Genomic DNA, 19286 nt, shown 5'->3' with positions numbered 1-19286 from the left:
TTACTCCTGAAACTTTCTTGGCTACTGAGCTGCCCCAAACCCCTACCGGCTCTCCCACTGTTCTGTTTACCTGCAATGTGTCTGGACTGGGTCTCCGGTTCTTCCTGAGGTGATGGGCATACTTGCATTGCTCTAGCACTTCCTACTTCCTTCACTCCACTCCCTGCTTCGTCCTTCCAGCTTTGCAGAGATTTAGGCCACACGCTTCCGGCACAGTTGCAAGACCACACGGTCCACCTCCTCGAGGTCACACCACCCAGGCTCCTCTCACCTTCCAATGGTCAGGAGCTTTGCTTCCACTGCAGTGCTCTGCCGACCGTCCTTCGATGTTACCGCCACCAGAGATCAAGGTCCGTGCAGCTTCATGTCGCCAGGTTCGACCTTCCCATGCTGGGCTGGCTTCATGCCGGCTACTCTCTCTATTCCGCATCCTTTCTCGCTCTTTATTTCCTACAGCTGGATCCTCCCCAGTGTAAAGCTAAAGTCCTTCTTTACTGTTGTTGAACAAAACTTTATGCCTCCTTGGGGCCAACTCTTCCCAGTACCATGGTAAGGCAACCTGTAATTACACTGCAGGTTTCTTTGGCTCTTCTTCATCTAAATTATATTACTTTGTGGATCAGCGATTGAAGAGTACCATAACAGGCAGTAGTGTTATCAGGGACTACTGAAAGGGACTTAGTCCCATGGGAAAAGGAGTTAGGGAGTTCTTCATGAACATAAGTCCTTATCCCCAGGGGGGGAGTCTCTGGTCCGCCATCGCTAGGGGGACTATTGGGTAGCAGCCTCACCTCCCCCTAAGGAGAAGTGACGAGATCCTGTGAATCATCACAAGAAGTAACTATGTACATTTAAAACAGCCAGGCTCAAGGAAGAACTAAAATGCCCTTAATTATGTGATCTCTGTTTCATGTGTGGGGCCTTCAGCGCCTATCTAAAAGAAAAGAAAGGCAAGCAAGAAGAAGCTCTAATTTATATACTACACATATATATGTCTACATATATAAAAGAGAAATGTGTGGATATATGTGGGTGTCTATTCGAAATGTTCAGCATACTTCCCAACATGCAAAAAACCTGAAATTTGGCATGTGGGGAAGTTCCATGGTGTAGACAATGTAAAAAAGTACAAAATATAAATATATCTTTGTCTAATTGTTTTAGTAGGAATTACTGTGCAAAGCACGGGTACAAGAAAGAGAGAGAGAGAGCAAGAGAGAGAGAGAGAGAGAGAGAAAGAGAGAGAGAGAGAAAAGGGTGGACTGTACCTCAGTCCTAAGCATAGAGGCACTCGGGCACAATTATGAAATTAAAAATGAATCCATATGCCAGGCATGGTTGCTATGCAAAAATAGTCCTTTATTTGAACATCATATGGACACGGAGGGCAGCAGCAAGGAACAACAAACACGACGCGTTTCACCCTAGACGGGTTTCGCCTGGTGTGCACGTGAAAGAAAGAGGACTGCATTTATGTCAAAAGCATTCACCAATGTACTCCTTCATCACGGTTTAAGTATTGTAACTACTAGCATACTAGATCAAGAAGACTGTATGTAAACGTGCCTCCATTTTTAAATATACCAAATCTCACATTAAGATCAATGTTGCGGCAGTACAAGTATACACAAAAATGCTCAACATGACATGACAAAACCTATCATCTATGATTGACTTCAATTGAACAGTAATAATTGAGCACAGGATGAATAAAAACAATAATATAGCAGACATTTGATGGCAAAGCATGGCATTATTAACTTAACATTCTGATTATTTAAACATGCAAACCACAAATAAATTTCATGATTATTTTCAAATATTGCCTCGTAATAAATCCGCTCAGATGGGAATGGGGAAGGTCCGGGCCCAGGTTCCTAGAGGGAGGAATTACCGGGTCCTCCGTACTCGGAATGGCCCGGTAATTCCTCATTCTGGGAACCCGGTAAAGGAGCCTGGTTTGGCGGCAGCCATGGAGCTAAGAGCTCCATGGCTACCGCCAAACTCGTAATGAGGCCCAGTGTCCCAATGTTGCTTGGGACCACGTCTTGCAGTAATAGTATGGAGGGCAAAGCAGTGCCAAGGACTCCCGGGCACCCGTGTTCCTCTTGTATTATCATACACATAGTTTATGGTATGTACAAAATTAAGTACGTTCTGACCAAACGCCATTATTTTACACACAATAAAAATATGCACATTCAATTACAGGCAAAGGTATACTTCCAGAGAAAGAGTTATCCAGTGTTAATATTGCTACCCGTGTGGTGTATTTCACTAAAATAATCTATTTTAAACAATCTCTTTGTGGAGTGAAGTTCTGAAAATAACAGCCTTTTTCTACTCCTGTTAGGAGAAGCAGTTTCTGCAGGAGATTAGTTATGTATTCTTCAGGACTCTAACGCTATTAATTGTTGGGTCACAGTTTGTTACATCTTTCAGTAGTTTTTTTTCTTCCCAGCACTGTTATACTTAGTGTCATTATCCCTTGTATGTGTTAGGACACCATGTCTTCTAATTTTGTGAGCCTGTTCAATAACTTGGATTCCCCGGGCCCCGTCATTTTAGGAATTCAAGCTATCAAGGATGGTAAAACGGAAAACGGGAGAATCGGAAGCCAGTACATCTTGTGCACCAAAGACTAATAGCCCCAGGAGGAGAATACCCAGTGCACGCAGCTATCGATTAAGGGGGCGTACGCCCAAGCCACATGTGTATGAGGAGGAAAGAAAAAACACTGTATACCTTCATGGGGTACCGAAATTGCTCCATGGCAGGATAGAACCGAGGGATGCCCTCTCTAATAAATGCCTCCACTGGCTTCGCTTCGTTGGGAAATGCCCCTTTGTGACCAGGGAAGACATGGTGGGTTGCCTCAGAATGCCCAGTGAGGGTGAACCGTATGCTGACTCTGTCAAACTAGTTTTTAGAAATGAGCAAACGTCCAGGGACATCCTGGGAAGATCAGGGCACAATAGTGGGATTGTTCTGGGTTTACGTCCCTACCTGGGACCTGTGAGTCCCCCTGGAAATACCCAAAATAACACTGTCCTATCTGGAGCAAACTTCACACCCCTGGGCACAAGGGCAGCCGGGAGCTGATGGGGCCTGGCTATTCGCATATGCAAATGGTGTTCGTTGTACCCTATCTACTCCATCTTCCCTTCATTGTTGTATTGATATATTGGAAATTTAGAAATGTTTTGTTAGGTTGCACTTTGATGGCCTATGGCCGAATAAAGTTATGATAATTATGATACAACATTATTTACAAATAGGATGTGGTGTGTAAAAGACAGTATACGGAGATGTATTTTATGTTTTTGCAGATGACCGAGGCCACAAGTGGGTTCTAAAGTAAGATCCGGTGCACACTACTCTGGTTGGTAGAAGGTATGATCCCACAACTTCAGGGAAAAGGGGAGAGTTCTAGGAATTTGCCACATGGCTGGATGGCATTATTTCTGTCTCGCCAGGATTATGCATTAAATAGCTGTCTGTCTTAAATCCTCTAATGATTGCGAGGCATTGTTTAGAGCTGGATGCCATGACCTTTCTACCACCCTTTGTTTGAAAAGGATGTGAGAGTCATCTGCATAGATTAAAACACAGAAGTGAGCAGAGCAGATCAAAATGACAGAATTATGCAGGTAAAGATAAAAACAGAAGTGGCAATATCACAGATCCCTGAACTCCACAGTCTCGTGTGTTGGGAGTAGAATTAGACAGAGGCGGCACAATTTGAATGCATACGTTGAATGGAAACTATTAAATCCAATGAAGAGATTTACTTTCACAACCCAGATCATAGAGTCTAGGCAGTGGGAGTGGATGATCAGCAGCATCAAACACCATTGATAAATCCCCAAAAATCAGGGCACCTGTGCTGTCTTCATCAAGCATCATTAAAATCTACGGACTTTCAAAAATGGCCATGAATACTAATTCCATGGTCATACCAGGCTTGAAGCCGACTTCAGTATCATCTAGAATGTAGTCGATCTCATATAAGACCTGAAGTTGCTTGGTCAAAGCTTCTTCTGCCAATTTTGCTAGGAAAGGAATTTTAGAAACAGATAAAAAAAAATGGCACTTTCTTTTGAGGTGGAATTAGTTTAGTTAGTGCTTTCATCACGGCTGATTTCCAGGTTTCTGGAATAGAGGCCACATCAAATGTGACATTCAGTAGTTCCGTGATGCTCTATTTAAATCATGCTGCCAGGTCTTTGAATATCTTTTTTTAGAACAATGGTTGTTAAAAGAATCGGAGCATTTGCTTATGGAAATAAGCTTCTTGGTTTATTCAAGCGAGAGAGTGGAAAAGAACCTAACATCAAAAGAGGGCTTAGGTTAGTGTATTGATTCATTGAGGATGGAAGGGGCTGGATGAGATTTCCAAAGTAATGTCAGAACACATTTTGCAAATTCTGTTGTAGAAATATTACAACAGGTCCTCCACTATGGATTAGGAGGCTGGGATTCTCACGGGAATGTAAAGTCATTTAGAACAGTTAAGAGCTCTTCTTGTAGAATAGTGTTGATTGTGTATGGATGAGACAGATTCTTTTACATCCTCTCATGTTTTAATATAATCTCAGCCAATGAGCTTTCTGATCTACGCCATTTATGCTCTCATTGGCCGATAACGATCGCAAATTTCTTAGCACCGCATTACACCATTTCATTGCAGGGAGAGAGTGTTTGTAACATACATCTTTTTATGGTGGTAGCATAACGAGAAACTTGGTTAGTAGGTAGGTAAAAGGGCAGACATTTCTTATGGATGCGTTGTTTCCGGCAGACGGCTGGGTTGTGTGGAATCATTGTCTGTTATGGCGCTAGCTGCTCCAGGTTAATACTTTTCCAGGCTTTAGATTTGATATTCCCAGGACAGGGGGAGGAGCCTGCTTGAGTAATCTGTAGGGCTTCTAAAAGTTAGGGTACAATGCCCGGCCCATTTACATTTGCCTCACTGATCCATAAGCTGTCACAGACCGATCTAAATTGAGAATTTGCTCCAGTATATTACCAGTATTGTTGATAGGCCTTGCCATGAGGAGGAAATAATATAGAATCAAACACTCCCCATTCCCCTCCTCACTTCTTTTATATCAGAATCAAACACTCCCCATTCCCCTCCTCACTTCTGTGTCATCCAGTATGTGTCGATGGGACCATGAGAGTATAGGTTTCAATAGTGTTTCTAATAATTGTTTTGTGAAGCCTGATGTAGGTTTCAGTGCTCTATAGAAAATCAACAGGTCAGTTGTAGAGACAAGCAACACATTTCCGTTTTTAATTTGGTAGCAGTCGGGGTGGATGTTGGTGGTTCTGAAATGACATGCTCCATGCGTGTTGCACCAAGCACAGTTTAATTGTGATGATTCTGGGTGATAATACTTGTATTGGCCAGCACCATAACTGAAAGAGATGAAAGATTTGTGTCTGGTAGAACTTCTCAATGAGGAACAGGAACTACCCATCCTTCAATGTCTATAGATTACCACAGATCTGGTGTTTCTTAGCGTGCCGTAAAGTGAATCAATTGTCTTGAGTTGTAATGTGGCCCTGTTGTTAACACTGTTGAAAAATTTGAAGCAGTGATTCTTCGGCATGGGATTGGGAGGCACAAACTCAGCCTCCTGAGGGCGTCTTTGGCAGCAGGCATTAATAAGTATTCAGGAGGGAATACACTTCGGAGACTTTGTTGAGAACGCATTGTGTTCACGATGTCTGGGGGGGGGCGAGGCAGGAGGGGAGGATGGCAGTATTGTAAGGTCAAGGGCTTAAGGTTTTGCAAGCAAATGGCGCTGGGTCGGCACAGGTGGGCTTACTGTGAACACACCCTACTTCTGCCATTATAATCAGACATGCCAAGTCTCCTGTAACTCACGGGAGTCTCCAGCAGAGGGAGACAAACCCCAGCACTCTCGCATGGGGACACAATCCTCTCGATTCGCCGCGGCCAGTTCGGCGTGGCCAGTTCAGCGACGGGATGTTTTGGCGGTGGGATGTTTTGGCGTGCCGCACACCAGTGCACCTCGCTTTAGCACCATACCTACATGCACACACAGACCCTACGTCCAGATCCCCCGGCGTAATACACAGATTCCGAACGAGTGTACATCCCCATTTCAATCCGCCCCCTCCGAGTGAATGTACGCACTGTAAGTCGCAGAACAAATAACTACATCTCCTTCAATGCACAGTGCATACACTCCAGCCACGGGAGCAAAAGCTTGTGCACCACTGTACTATCAGGTTCAGTGCCAATACATACCAGGGCATGGTCACTGCTTTGCTCTCTGTTACAGTGCCAGTACATCAGAGCACGCACTTCTCGGTGCACGTTCACCACACATTTCACCCCAGCCTACACGTGCAAAGTGCCCCCTTGATAGCCGCTCTCCCATTTCGGAGCAGGACATTTCTGTGCGGCCAGTTCAGTGCGGGCTGCCACGCCAAACCGGCTCCTGCGCCGAACCAGCCGCGCCAAATCGTCCCGCGCCCAACCGGCCGCCCCGAAATGTCCTGCTCCGCAATCCTCTTGCAAATCCAGCTGCTTCAGAATGTTGGCACCAATGCTACCACCAACCCAGCCATAATCAGGCAGGTTTCAAGAGTGAGTGCATGTTGTCAGGATAGTTACTGTATTTTGTGTCTCGTCAATAGATTGAACAGAACAAGTACCTTAGACCCTCAAACAGCAGGATCGATGGGGCTCCAACAAAAAAATGGCAGGTCAAAATGACCTCACTGTATATAATTATTTGCTTCTATTGTTTATATAATAAGGTATTATAATTTAAAGTAAGGTTTGATTTGTGTGCAGTACCTCCACAGGACCCATTAAACGAGTCCTGGGCTATGACGTCAACGCCCTCCTCGACGCCTGGTTGCCTCTCATGCGTGCCTACGCCGGAAGTGGGTGGAGGGAAAATGGTGGTAGCGCCGGCTCAGAGGGTGCCAGAGGCTTGGAATCAGTGAGAAATGTTGGATGTGTGGGGTACTTGGAAACCGGGCAGCAGCAGGGGAGGGTTAGCACCCGTGTGCCTGCCTTTCATAGTGGGGAGTCAGCGCTGAAGGTTTTTGTCTGCGACCCGGGTAGTTTGCAGCAGGGTTTGATGGGGGTTGGCACAGTGTTCACGTGTCTGAGAGCCTGTGAATGAAAACAGGTGTATTTCCTTTTTTCCCCCTTTCTGTTTATGCAAGTTGTGAGAAATTTCCCAAAATGTAAACCTCAAAAATGATGTTTTTTTCATGGGGGATTTGCAGTTGGAGGGAGGCAAAACCTCCAGCAAAATGAAGTCTCGACCTTGTCAACTCTGTTATATATTTGATGCCACGGGGAGTGTGTCATGAGGGCTATGACAGGGGAAGGCGCATAGCTTCTGAGGGGAAAATGGAGTCTGTAGCCAAAGAAAAAGAGATGCAATCACATGAGAGTAAAGAGTTAAATAGTTACTGTAGACCTTTTCCCTCTATCCAGGTACCTCAAATCTAGGTGTTTTGCATTTGCTGTTGTTCCTCCAATGTAGGTGTTTCCCCTCTAACCAGGTACCTCAGGACTGGGTGTTTACATGTACTGTTGTGTCTCCAATTTAGGTGCTCTCAATCTATCCAGGTACCTCAGGGCTGGGTGTTTTGCATTTCAAGTTGTGCCTCCAAATATCTCAAATCTAACTGTATTTACCTGCTACTACATCTCAAATGTAGGCGCTTCTCACCCACAAGCACTGTCTGCCAGTTCTAGTGATCTCCTTACCGCTTTAGTGTTTGAAATCTAGGTGTTCTTGCACTAGCTGCTTCCACTTCTGGGCGTCTGGCCCTATCTCTGTTTCTCCAATTCTGGTGTCTCCCCTCTAGCACTCTGTTAGAGTTTTGGGTACTCCCCCACCACTGCTGGGTTCAGCCCCAGTCTCTCTCTAGCAGTACAGCGATACTTTTAGACAAAGTGCTCCAGAATTAGGTCTCGCACTATTAAGGGTCCCCAATTAAGGTGCCCCACCGCCCTCACAATGCTATAAATCTGGGGGTCTAGAGGGTATCTAACATAGCAGTAGAAAGGTAACCGTAAACTGCCAGCAGACTGAAAATACAAGGAGGGCAGACTTTGCAGAAAGCCCAAAGGGTAAGGCCACCACAGCGCTCATTCAGGAGCCGTCTTCCAGCCCTGCCTCATTTGGACCTCTACCCAATCTGCAAGCAATCGGTCCCCGACTGAGTCACAGACACCCCCCTCACCTCACCGACACTAAATGCAGACAACAGAAACCACTGAGAAAACCGCAACAACAAAAAAAGGGACCCTAAATCCAAACAAACAAAACAGACAAGCCCAACCAAAACTCAGAAAAGAGTCGGAGGTGGGCAAGTGTAGCTACGATGACGACGACCCAAACAATAACACAAACTCCACAGAAAAACAACAAAACTTAGAGAACTGAATATGCTACTCCACAGAACAGGACAGTGTGAGAGAAAAATAAGGGAAAGAATAGACAATATCGAACCTCACCAGGCCATCACGCCACCAAATACCAACACAGCAATGGAACACATACCCATAAGTGTGACAGAAAGTAAAAAAAAACTCTAAAACAAGACACAAATCTTTAAATCTAACACCATACCTCGCATCATACATACAACCACCAGAAATGTTACACACACCGGCAGGATACCAGGATCGCACAAGAAAAGGGCAGAAACAAGCAGAAGGAGGAAAATGGGACACAACACCTTTACTCCATGCATCACCAAAGCTCAAGGAGACCTACAGCCACAGCAACGAGACACAGAAGAAGAGCCAGAAGTAGTCATGGACACGATACAAAACCTAGCCAATCTACTCAGTGATGAAACAGACCCAACAGAACACATCCGACATGAAGAAACTCGCCAACAAGACCACACAAAGATGAAAGCAAGAACAAAACAGGACATTATAAAGAAAAAATACACTGCACTCTAATCAATACAAGATCGATGTCCAAACAGGCTACAGAGATCTACGATCTACTCTATGACGGTGGAATTGACATCATATTTGTCACAAAAACCTGGTTAGATGACAACTAAAAAGTCACACTACACAGCTGTCTACCGGACAATGTCAAATACACACAGGTAAACAGAAAAAGAAAAAATAGTAGGAGGACTTGCAGTAGCCTACAAAGAACACCTGAAAATAAAAACAGCTGACCCGCTAAACATTCCAAACTGCAAATCCCTCATCCTTCAGCTGACATAAGACCCTCAAACTAACTTCACATTCACTCACATCTATAGACCACCGGCATACGATGCTTCATTTGTAGACACCTTCATAGAAGCCATCACGAACCTGGCAATCAAACATTATCACCTGGTCATCCTTCGGGACTTCAACATATGGTTCGAAGAAGAGAATGCAAACCCGCAGAAATCACTAACTAAAGAGCTCAAGACAATGAGACTACACCAGATGGTGAAAGGAGCGACACACACACACAGCAAGACACACTCTTGATGCAATTTTCGACCAACAAAAAACTGATCTCAACTGCGCGACGAATACAAATACTCTGGTGCAACCACCTCATGATACGATTTGGAATAACGTCAAAAGTGACAACTTAGAAGAGCAACTAGAATCCTCAAAACCCTCGATCGCAACCTTGGACGCAACTGACCTAGACAAAAAAGCAGCATCTCCCTGGAAAAAAACCCTCATCCCATCACGAAACAAAGCACTGGTAAAATGGTGTACACCAGCCTTCAATTCAATGAAAAAAACTAACCGGAAACTAGAACAAGAATGGAGGACAAACTACAAATGTGCAAAATGAATAATACATCCAAAACAAATCCTAGCAAACAAAACGAAACTCTTAAAGCCAAAAATAAATACTACTATGACAGAATCACAAAAGCCACCAACACTCAGAAAGAACTATTCAACATTGTAAACGAGATGAGAAATCCCCCTGGATGCAATACCACACTGGTACGTTCTCAAAAATGACGCATTGATCTTGCAGATCATTTTAAGGATCAAATCACTGACATACACCGGATCATACAAAGTAGACCCATCAAAGAGACTGTGCTCCATCCCCTACCTATGCCAGGACCACAGAACAGGCTGAAAAGCTTCATCCAAGTGTAAAGAGAAAAACTGATCAACCTGGTGAAATCAAGCAACTAGGCAGGCTCCCCAATGGACTCCTGCCCACCAGACACCTATAATTCAATCCTCACACAGGGCACACCATCGGAATGCTACTTAAACCTCTTCAACCTCTCACTCTCAATGGGGAGAGTACAGTGAGAATTCAAATCAACGTACATCAAACCACTACTCAAGAACACAACAGGTGATGTGGAAGACCTCTCAAACTACAGACCGATCTCAAACATTCACTATCCAGCAGAACTATTAGAGACCTATGTCTATGAACAAACAATGGAACATGTGGAAAATCACCCACTTCTGGACCAGGCACAAGTTGGCTTCAGAACCATGAGAGGGACGGAGACAGCGCTACTCTCTATATGGGATGACCTAAAGACTAATGCAGACTCCAACACAAACTCGGCACTGATACTACTCAACCTCTCCACAGCATTCAACAGTCAGCCACAACTTCTTCATCACGAGACTGGAAGAAATAGGGATGACCGACATGGCGCTGCTCTAGATTAAATATTTTGTGTCTGAAAGTACAGAAAAGTATGGATATAACCATTCAAATCCGCACCACGGGACATCACCTGTGGAGTACCACAAGGATTCTCACTATCCCGCTCCTCTTCAACATCTATATAACGCCACTAATCAACCTCATCAAAAGACACAGCTTCACCTGCTACAGCTGTGCAGATGACACCCAAGTCATCTACAAAATCAGGGATGAAAAAGAGGAGAATCCAACACTAATAGATTGTTTCAAAGAACTCTACCAATGGATGAACACTATCGACCTCAAAATCAACCTGGGCAACACGGAAACCATGATTACAATTCAACATCCAAGGATCCAACCAGTACATCCCATGGCCCACTGAACTAGGAACAGTGCCCACACCATCCAAAGTTGTAAAAAACCTGGGAATCCTAATGGACAACAAGCTAACCCTACAACCGCAAGTAAATGCAATAATCAAGAAATGCTTCTTCCATCTACACACAGTCAAAAAGATTCTACCATTCCTCTCCTTAATGCAAAAAACACTGCCCATCATCTCCCTCATCATGTCCAGGACTGACTACGCCAGCTGCTTATACTTCCGAATGTTGGACTATTTACTGAAGAAACAGCAATGTATACAGAACACAGTGGCCAGACTTCTCCTCAAACTCTCATGAAGGGACTACATCGCTCTGGTGCTAAAGATGCTACACTGGCTACAAGTAAAAAAACAAATCACCTTCCAAACAATGCGCATAACACACAGAGTAATCCACGCCCTAAGAGCAGAATTCATGCAAAAGAAAATCACCATCTATCAGTCGACAAGAACACTCAGATCCAGCAATGACATCCACCTAGAATCGAAGCCATACACAAGGAAAGAACTTGGCGGATCAGCATTCTCCTCCCTAGCCGTAAAACTTTGGAACTCCCTCCCCAGAGAAATACGAACCATGAAGGACCATCTAAAATTCAGAAAACTTCTAAAAACCTGGCTCTTCAACTCAGAACGGGTAGAAAATGAATGAACAACACCCACTCCCGATGAAATGAACACACAACTGAATAGGTCTGGGGAGAAGGCCAAACCGGAGTAAAGTGCCTGGAAGTAGAAAGGCATCTGAAAGGGAAGGAGGCCCAGGTGTACCCGTCCCCATAGAGGCACAAACCAGAAACATTGGAGAGGAATGGACAGACTTAATTGAACCTCAGCTAGAGAGCCTTAGATAAAAAAGGGGGGGTGAGAGTTGTCCTGAACTCAAATGTGGGCATCTTATCACTCACTGCTATATCTCAAATCCAGGTTTGAGCGTTTTATAATTTGCTGCTGTGTCTCAGAGCTAGGTGTCACTGCATTTGCTGTAGAGCCCAGAATTTAGCTGTTCGTCCAATAAGAAAGGCTGGCGTGTAAGACAGACTGGAGTGGAGTGCATGGAAGAAGCGAGCCGTCAGAATGGGAAGGAGACTGAGGTGCACCCTTCCCTGTAGAGGGTCAAACGGGAAACAGGGTGAAGTGAAGGGTCCGACCAAATTTGACTACTGACAGAGAGACTTAGAGGAATAAATGTGGAGAGAGAGGCATCCCGATCTCGGAACTGATGGACCATGAGGCACAAGGAGCGCATCCCCCTGGAGGAACCCATGGGGGTGGTGGTTGCTGAGCACCAGGGTGGGCTAAGAGGGAAGGGATGTAAGCAGCACTTGGTCTGAGCACTGGGGCTGGAAACGTACCACCACTGAATAGCCCATTGTCCACCCACTGATCTGCACACAACATTGGAGTGGTAAGTACAGCACACCAGAATATAAGACAGGGAAAGGGACAGTCAACCAAAAACAGTGTGGGTAGGATAGGGTACTGCCATTAACCAACCCTACTAAAATAAACTCACCCTTCTGCATACACCTCTCAAACTCTGAACTAAACACAACCAAATCTCTACAGCACAACAAACCGCACGCACTTCACCACACCACAATAGCCAAGCGCCGCCAAGCACAACAGCACATGATGGCTACAAACCGAAAAAAACACCTACACTCAGAGAACGGTGTAAACCGAACTGTAGCTGCATGGAGCACATCACAGCTCCCTTGCTCTTTCTCCCGCTCAGTCCTACTAACTTAGACCGCCTTACCCTCCTGCCTAACAGATCTGCACCAGCGCCAAGGGACCATGCAGGTGGTGACAGTGCACGGTATAAGAACCTTTAACATAACATAACGTAACTCAGCATACAACATAAAAGGATTCAGAGTCCAACCTTTCATGACTGACTACTCTGTCGTTTTTTAGTGTTGGCTTTTAGGTGGCACTGTATGTGCTGCTTATAAGCCGAGACTATTGCCATGGGACGTGAAGACACATGGGATGTGAGGAGGAACAGACAACGGGTCTGTGATGTTTGGATTTTGTACACACCCATTGGACCCGCATTGGCCATGCTAGTCCCTACAGCCATTCCCACCCACCACCGCCCTCCACCAGGACAAATCACATCCACCTAAGGAATTTTTTTTGAGCTAGCTCTTTTCTTTCCGGGTAGCCTTCTGAAAGGTAATAGCTCATTTGCATCTATAAGCCAGCTTCTGGTGTAAATAAAAAATGTCTCAACCAAGTGTACCTTAAGCGATTGGTTTTTAAAGGTAGGTGTACCCTTCCATCTGTCCCTTGTGCTGAATTCCTGTTGAAATCAAGCATTGACAAAGCCAACAGTTTTAGTTGGTGTTTGTGCGTTAGAAAGGCATGTCATTTGGTAGGCACTGCCTTAATATGCCATGATACTAACACCATTTGTCAGATGTTGCCATTGCATGGCCAGGTGGTACCATTGTGGCATGGCCTGAAACATGCTGATCCCATGCCTACATAAAAGCCAGAATTATTTGCTTTGCCAGTGCTTTTCTGATTTGCTAACTCTAACTAGAATATTAAAAGCAGTTAAATTGCTAAGCTCACTATCTGTTAAATCGTGGTATTGTCTAACAACTAGCTGGGGTAACCGGCGTTGCCCGCGTTCTGATCGAGTGGTGTCTCACGTGCCCTGTAGGATGTTGCTCTTGTCCTCATGTCAGCAAGTCTTGCTTTAGTTTGCTGTGGCATCTCATTTGCCCTGGAGAAAGTTGCTCTTGTCCTCTGGTCGGCAAATTGTGCTGCTGTTTGTTGTTGTGTTTCTGAAGCTCTTGATATTGATTTTCTCTTTGCAAGTCATGTTTGTTTTTTGTGCGGCATGCTTCAAGCCCAGCAGCGAGACAGCGCTGTGATCTAAGGCAAAGGCACAACGCCCTGTGTTCTCTTAGGGGCTGACTCATAAAGAGGTTGCTCGTAGTAACTCTGACCTACTCCTGGAAATAGAATCTCAAGCAAGGTGTAGATAGGTCAGAGTTACTGCCACTAACTTGTTTTTGAATTCAATAGTCTACCTACGAGAGTTAGTAAGACTTACTCATTTTAACTTCTTGTGAATCAAATAATCTGCCCCCCAGGATTAATTAAGAGTTACTCTTTTTAACTTCTTTATGCAACAGCTACTTATAGTTCATGACCCAAAAGTACTTTTCAATAAATACATGATCAGTTTCCAAGCCTTCCCTAATCTGCCACACTCAGCCAGCGTGCGCTTAGACACAGCTGTTCCTTCAGGCTCATGCTCAGTTGCAGTGCAAACAAAGTGCAGGAGTATTCAGGTGTGCAAACCTTTGCACATACCTTTCAACATCCACATGTCCGTCTGCAGACAGAGCAGGGCTGCTTTGTGTCTCTAAGGCCTGCTTCCATCTCAATGATACCGAATGCAGAGCGGAGCGGAGTGGGGTTCAGAGTATATACTAAATACAACTCTCTTATGCAATACTCTAGTACCACCATCCTGTGTCACTGCTAGCCCTCTTACATGTATATCCTATTGCCCAATGATCCTGTAAATACATTTCCTTTTAATTGTATTATTTTAGTTCTTTAGGAAAAGTTTTGAGCAAACACTGCAACCTCATTGCTTCAAGGCCCCGCTGAGGAATATTGTGGCTAGTAGGGAAAATTCCATGGTGAACTGTTCGGCTGCTGATAGCCCGGCCTTGCTCCCGCCTACTTTCCTAGGACCATACTCTTGCCCCCTGTTCAATGACTCTTCTTCTGTAACGAACAACCGTACACCCCCACGCCCCCTCCTCACATCTTGCATGGCGCCCCTTTCCTCTCGGGGTAAGCTTGGGCTCTCTATGTCTCATACATGTAAATAGGAGCAGCATGAACAATACATCTGTGTCAAATCACCTTCTGAATGAGGCCAAACCATGAACAGAATGATCCAAGAGGAAAGAGGTAAAAACCATGTAGGGAAAAGCGACAGGTAGAATTGGGAAGCATGGGTGAAGTGGGGAGAAGCATGACACCGCCCACCCCACTAAGGGCAGAAGGAAGAAGCCTTTAGAACACACATGCATTCTGAATGCATTTTACAGGAGGACATTTTTCAATACTGTGTTTTCACATGGAACCCATTCTGGTGGCACATCTGGTGGCACAATATGCTGTATAGCACAGGGTTCTAGGGGTATATTGCGTGGCACAGTATTCCGGAAGTATATTATGTGGCACAATAGTCTGCTGCTACATTACATTGCATGGTATTCTGATAGGAATGCATCCACCTGGTGTCACGAAACACCAGCACTGCCCCCTCTGGGCGACTTGTTCTCTCCGGCGCCGTATCATGGCAACCTTCCGACCCCCCAACATGGCGGATCCTGTGTGGGAACTACGGTCTACTTCCTGGGACTTTCCTTCGTTTCCTTGATAAGCGCCACGCCCCGTGCTTCAGCGCGTCTCAACGCTCAGTAGTTTCCGTGTTCTGTGCATTTCGGAATCCACTAATCTTCCCTATTCCTGGACGGTCCATTCCCGGTTCCTTATCCTTGCAGTTCCCTTCCCCTGTCTTTTCCACCCCTCCTGGAGTACAAAGCATTGCTGTTTCCATTTCCTCTTACCGCGGTTGCCTTCGGACCGCTCCCGTTTCTTCTCCGGGCCTCCGCCTTCCTTCCTGGCATCATCAGTCCTGCGGATTCCTGTGTCCTCCCACGGACTTGTAGTAACTTCCTGGATTTACCGATCACACCTGGGGCTGAGCCGACTCTCAGCAGGGTGAAGTCGGGGTAATCACACCCTTACCTCCACGAGACCCGCTCTTCCAGAAAAAGGGAGAAACCAGAAACCACGAAAAGAAGATCACCAAAGGCTCAACAGGTGAGCCAAAGTTCTGAATAGGACACCTGGAGTAATACTTGTTGAGGACATTATTTCATCTAGCGCCGTTATTTTCCGATGATAATACATTTTTGAGTGGCATTGCCTCTCCTGTAACATCGTGTCAAACAGGCATGATTTGGTAGTGGGATATTATTCTAAGTATAATATTAGGGACACCATGTTTTGTGAACTATATATATTTGGCAACATTTTTCCTGATATTTGGTGTGCCAGGAAAGATGTGATGCACTGTTAGGCCAGTTTCAAAATCACACAAAATCCAAGTTTTGATACCTTTTACTGGACTAATTGACCACCAATGCATTGTGCCATCTCAATTTCAAAGTCCCATAGACCTCTATATCAGGTGGTGGTCTCAGGGCTTAGCAGTAGCAAAGAAATGGCCACACGTGAAGTATGTTCTTCAGGTGGGCCGGTAGTTGGGGAAAGGATGAAACTTCATGGCTACACCATCTTCAATCATAAACAAACCAGAAACACCACTGGATAACCACTTGATACAGGATGGGCACACACTGCAGGATCTGTCGGTAATGACAAGGAAAGGGACCACTCGAATGCCACGCACAGAAGAACATGGGCACTCAAGCACTTGCAGATCCGTAAACTCAAAACAGAGGTCTGGATGTAGATACAGAAAAGGCCCTGGCCAACTTTGCTCTCTGGACTGTCAAGGCCATCACAGTAACAGCACCAGCGGACCACCTGCCAGTACCACCTCTCACCAACAGCTGTCAGGCACTACTGTTCAGAACCCCTAGTGGGCGAGGGTGCAAGGCATCGATAATCACAGTATTGGGCGAACAGTTGATACCCATTATCAAGCATGAGGCACACACAGATAACAGTAGACTTTGCACCATTCCCACACAGGGGACATATTTTGTATCTGCCACATTATATGCAAGCTAATATATCAAGCATGAGGCACACTGAGGTTTCATTGGACATAAAGCTGATTTTGTAGTGTATCCAGTACGTTTTAGGATTTCTACTGATGTCACTGTACATCCCTGGCACTGCTTGGAGACTGCAGAACAGAGGTGATGCTTTAGTGTACCCAGTGTAGAAAAATGCTGTTCTTGAGTTTGTTTGGTCATTGAGGTCCCTATAGGCGATTTTATGGGTGGGGGTGCCATGGTTATGCAGACAGATGTTTTATTTGGAAAAAATTAACTTTAACTGTGACAATGACATGTTTTGGTTTTGTTTTGTTTAACACGCTTTTATTAAAGGCATCAGATAGTATATAGAATAGTCCAGTGTGTAATAACAAAGCTCAAGTATGTTTTAATAATCCAACTTGGTAACAGCAATTAATGATAGGAGATGAGACACATTAGGATTGGACTTTGCATGAGTAGAGTGAATAGAATAAAACATTCCTTTGTATATAGTAGGGGACAGGCAACATATAACATACATTGCAAACGAGACAGTGCGGTTTTGGGATGGGTCGATGGGTAGGGAAAATGTGCATGGTGAGGATACTGTTCTAAACCATATTAGAGATATCATACTTAGAAAATTGATTAATTTGAAGTTAAGAAAACAAGAGAACATTTTCCATTTCAATCCATATCTATGCTGTAATGATGGGGTTGAAGCAATACACCCCTCCTTTCTATGTATATTACATATGGAGTTCCACCATATCCTATAATTAATCTGGTCAAAATTCTTCCAATAGTTTGTGATTACTTGAACAGCTATCAAAATGAAAAGATCAAACAAATATGCTGTGTATGAGTCTAGACACTGTTGAAAAAGAGTGCTTTCCTGATATAAGACCTTAACGTGAAAAGGTTCATCTACTTTAAAGATTGATTTAATAATACGCTATATCTTTTTCCAAAATGTATCAATATACTTACATTCCATGAACATGTGTTTATAAGAACCTTCGGTTACATGACAATTCCAGTATTTGTTATCTAAGGAAATCTTACACTTAAAGAGCACATCAGGGGTAATAAAGATTATGCGTCGAAAAAGAAAACGGTTTGGGTTAGGTTGGCCGACATCGTTGTATTGGAGAGTTTTTTCCAGAGAGCTGTCCAGCCGTAGTCTTCTATGGTTATAGAACAGTCTTGTTGCCATTCTTGTTGCGTTTTCCATTGGAAATAATCAGCTTCAGCATTGGTGAGCTCTTTATAGGAGAGGGAGGCAGAGAGCTGGTTGTTATGCATGTGATTTAGTCTGGTTGCACATGGTAGGTCTGTAGATTCCATTAGATGTTTCAGGTTTTCTATAATGGCATCTATTAACAGAGAGTATTGGTGATAAAAGGACTTAGGGTTGGAGAATTTCTCTTTAAATTCATTAAAAGTCAGCGGCATGCCTTGATGAAAAAGTTGATGCACATATTTAATTCCTTTAAGTAGCCAGTTCTTTGAAAAGATGGTTCTTCCATTAATCCATATAAGATTGATGAACCATATGAATGGTGATATGTATTTCGATGAATTGAGAGAGGTAAGGAACATTCCTATCTGTTTGGCTGTGAATTGGACAATTTTACATTTAACAAATCTATTTTTTTGTATCAAAAACATAGAAATCTTATAGAGACAAAGGCCAGACCATATTGGTCTCTGCACCCACCCAAGCAGGGGCGCAAAGAAGTTCAGCCTGGCAAAACAAATTCTGTGCTTGCTTTAAAATAAAGGCAGAATGATACTTCTTGAATTCTACTTACTCCTCCACCCATGGCTTTTCTTTTAAGTTGTTTTCTTTCCCCACAAAAATTTAGCAAGGCAACAATCAATATCTTTAAAGAATTCATTGGCCATTAGAATCAGAAGCATAAATAAAATGTACAAAATGATTGGAGAGGTCATCATTTTGATGGTTTGGAGACGCCCCCACCAGGACAGGTATAGCAGGGACCCGGAATCAACAACGTTTTTAAATTTGGTTAATATAATATTAAGATTTTCTCTAATAATATCTTTAGCTGACGGAAACATTTGCAATCCTAGATATTTAATCTTTTTAGGGCATCATTTCATACCATATGGTGAAACCAAGTGTTTGGTGCAATGAATGTTTAGGGGTAAAATCTCTGATTTATCCATGTTCAATTTGTAGCCAGATGCTAGTGAAAAGCGGGATATAATAGCCAGCAAATTCTTTAGACTTATTTCAGGATTCTTATGGAATAGAAGAATATCATCCGCATACGCTGCCAATTTAACATGCACTTCACCAAAGATTATTTCTTGAATATTAGGATGCTGCCTAATGGTTTCCAGGAGCGGTTCTAGAGCTAAAATAAATAACAGAGGGGAAAGAGGGCATCCTTGTCGTGTACCTCTACCTAAGGGGAAGAAGGGGGACATCTG

General features: G+C 44.1%; 1 protein-coding gene across 14 annotated transcripts in view; it reads left to right on the top strand.

The window, feature by feature from the left end:
• The window catches only part of DHX40 (DEAH-box helicase 40), a 1529377-nt gene that overhangs the window by 212008 nt on the left and 1298083 nt on the right, over positions 1–19286 (top strand). The window lies entirely within an intron of this gene.

The sequence above is a fragment of the Ambystoma mexicanum genome, chromosome 9 (genome assembly GCF_040938575.1).
Source record: "Ambystoma mexicanum isolate Mex_15411 chromosome 9, UKY_AmexF1_1, whole genome shotgun sequence".
In the NCBI taxonomy this organism is placed as follows: Eukaryota; Metazoa; Chordata; class Amphibia; order Caudata; family Ambystomatidae; genus Ambystoma; species Ambystoma mexicanum.
This window is presented reverse-complemented; position numbering and strand designations above follow the sequence as displayed.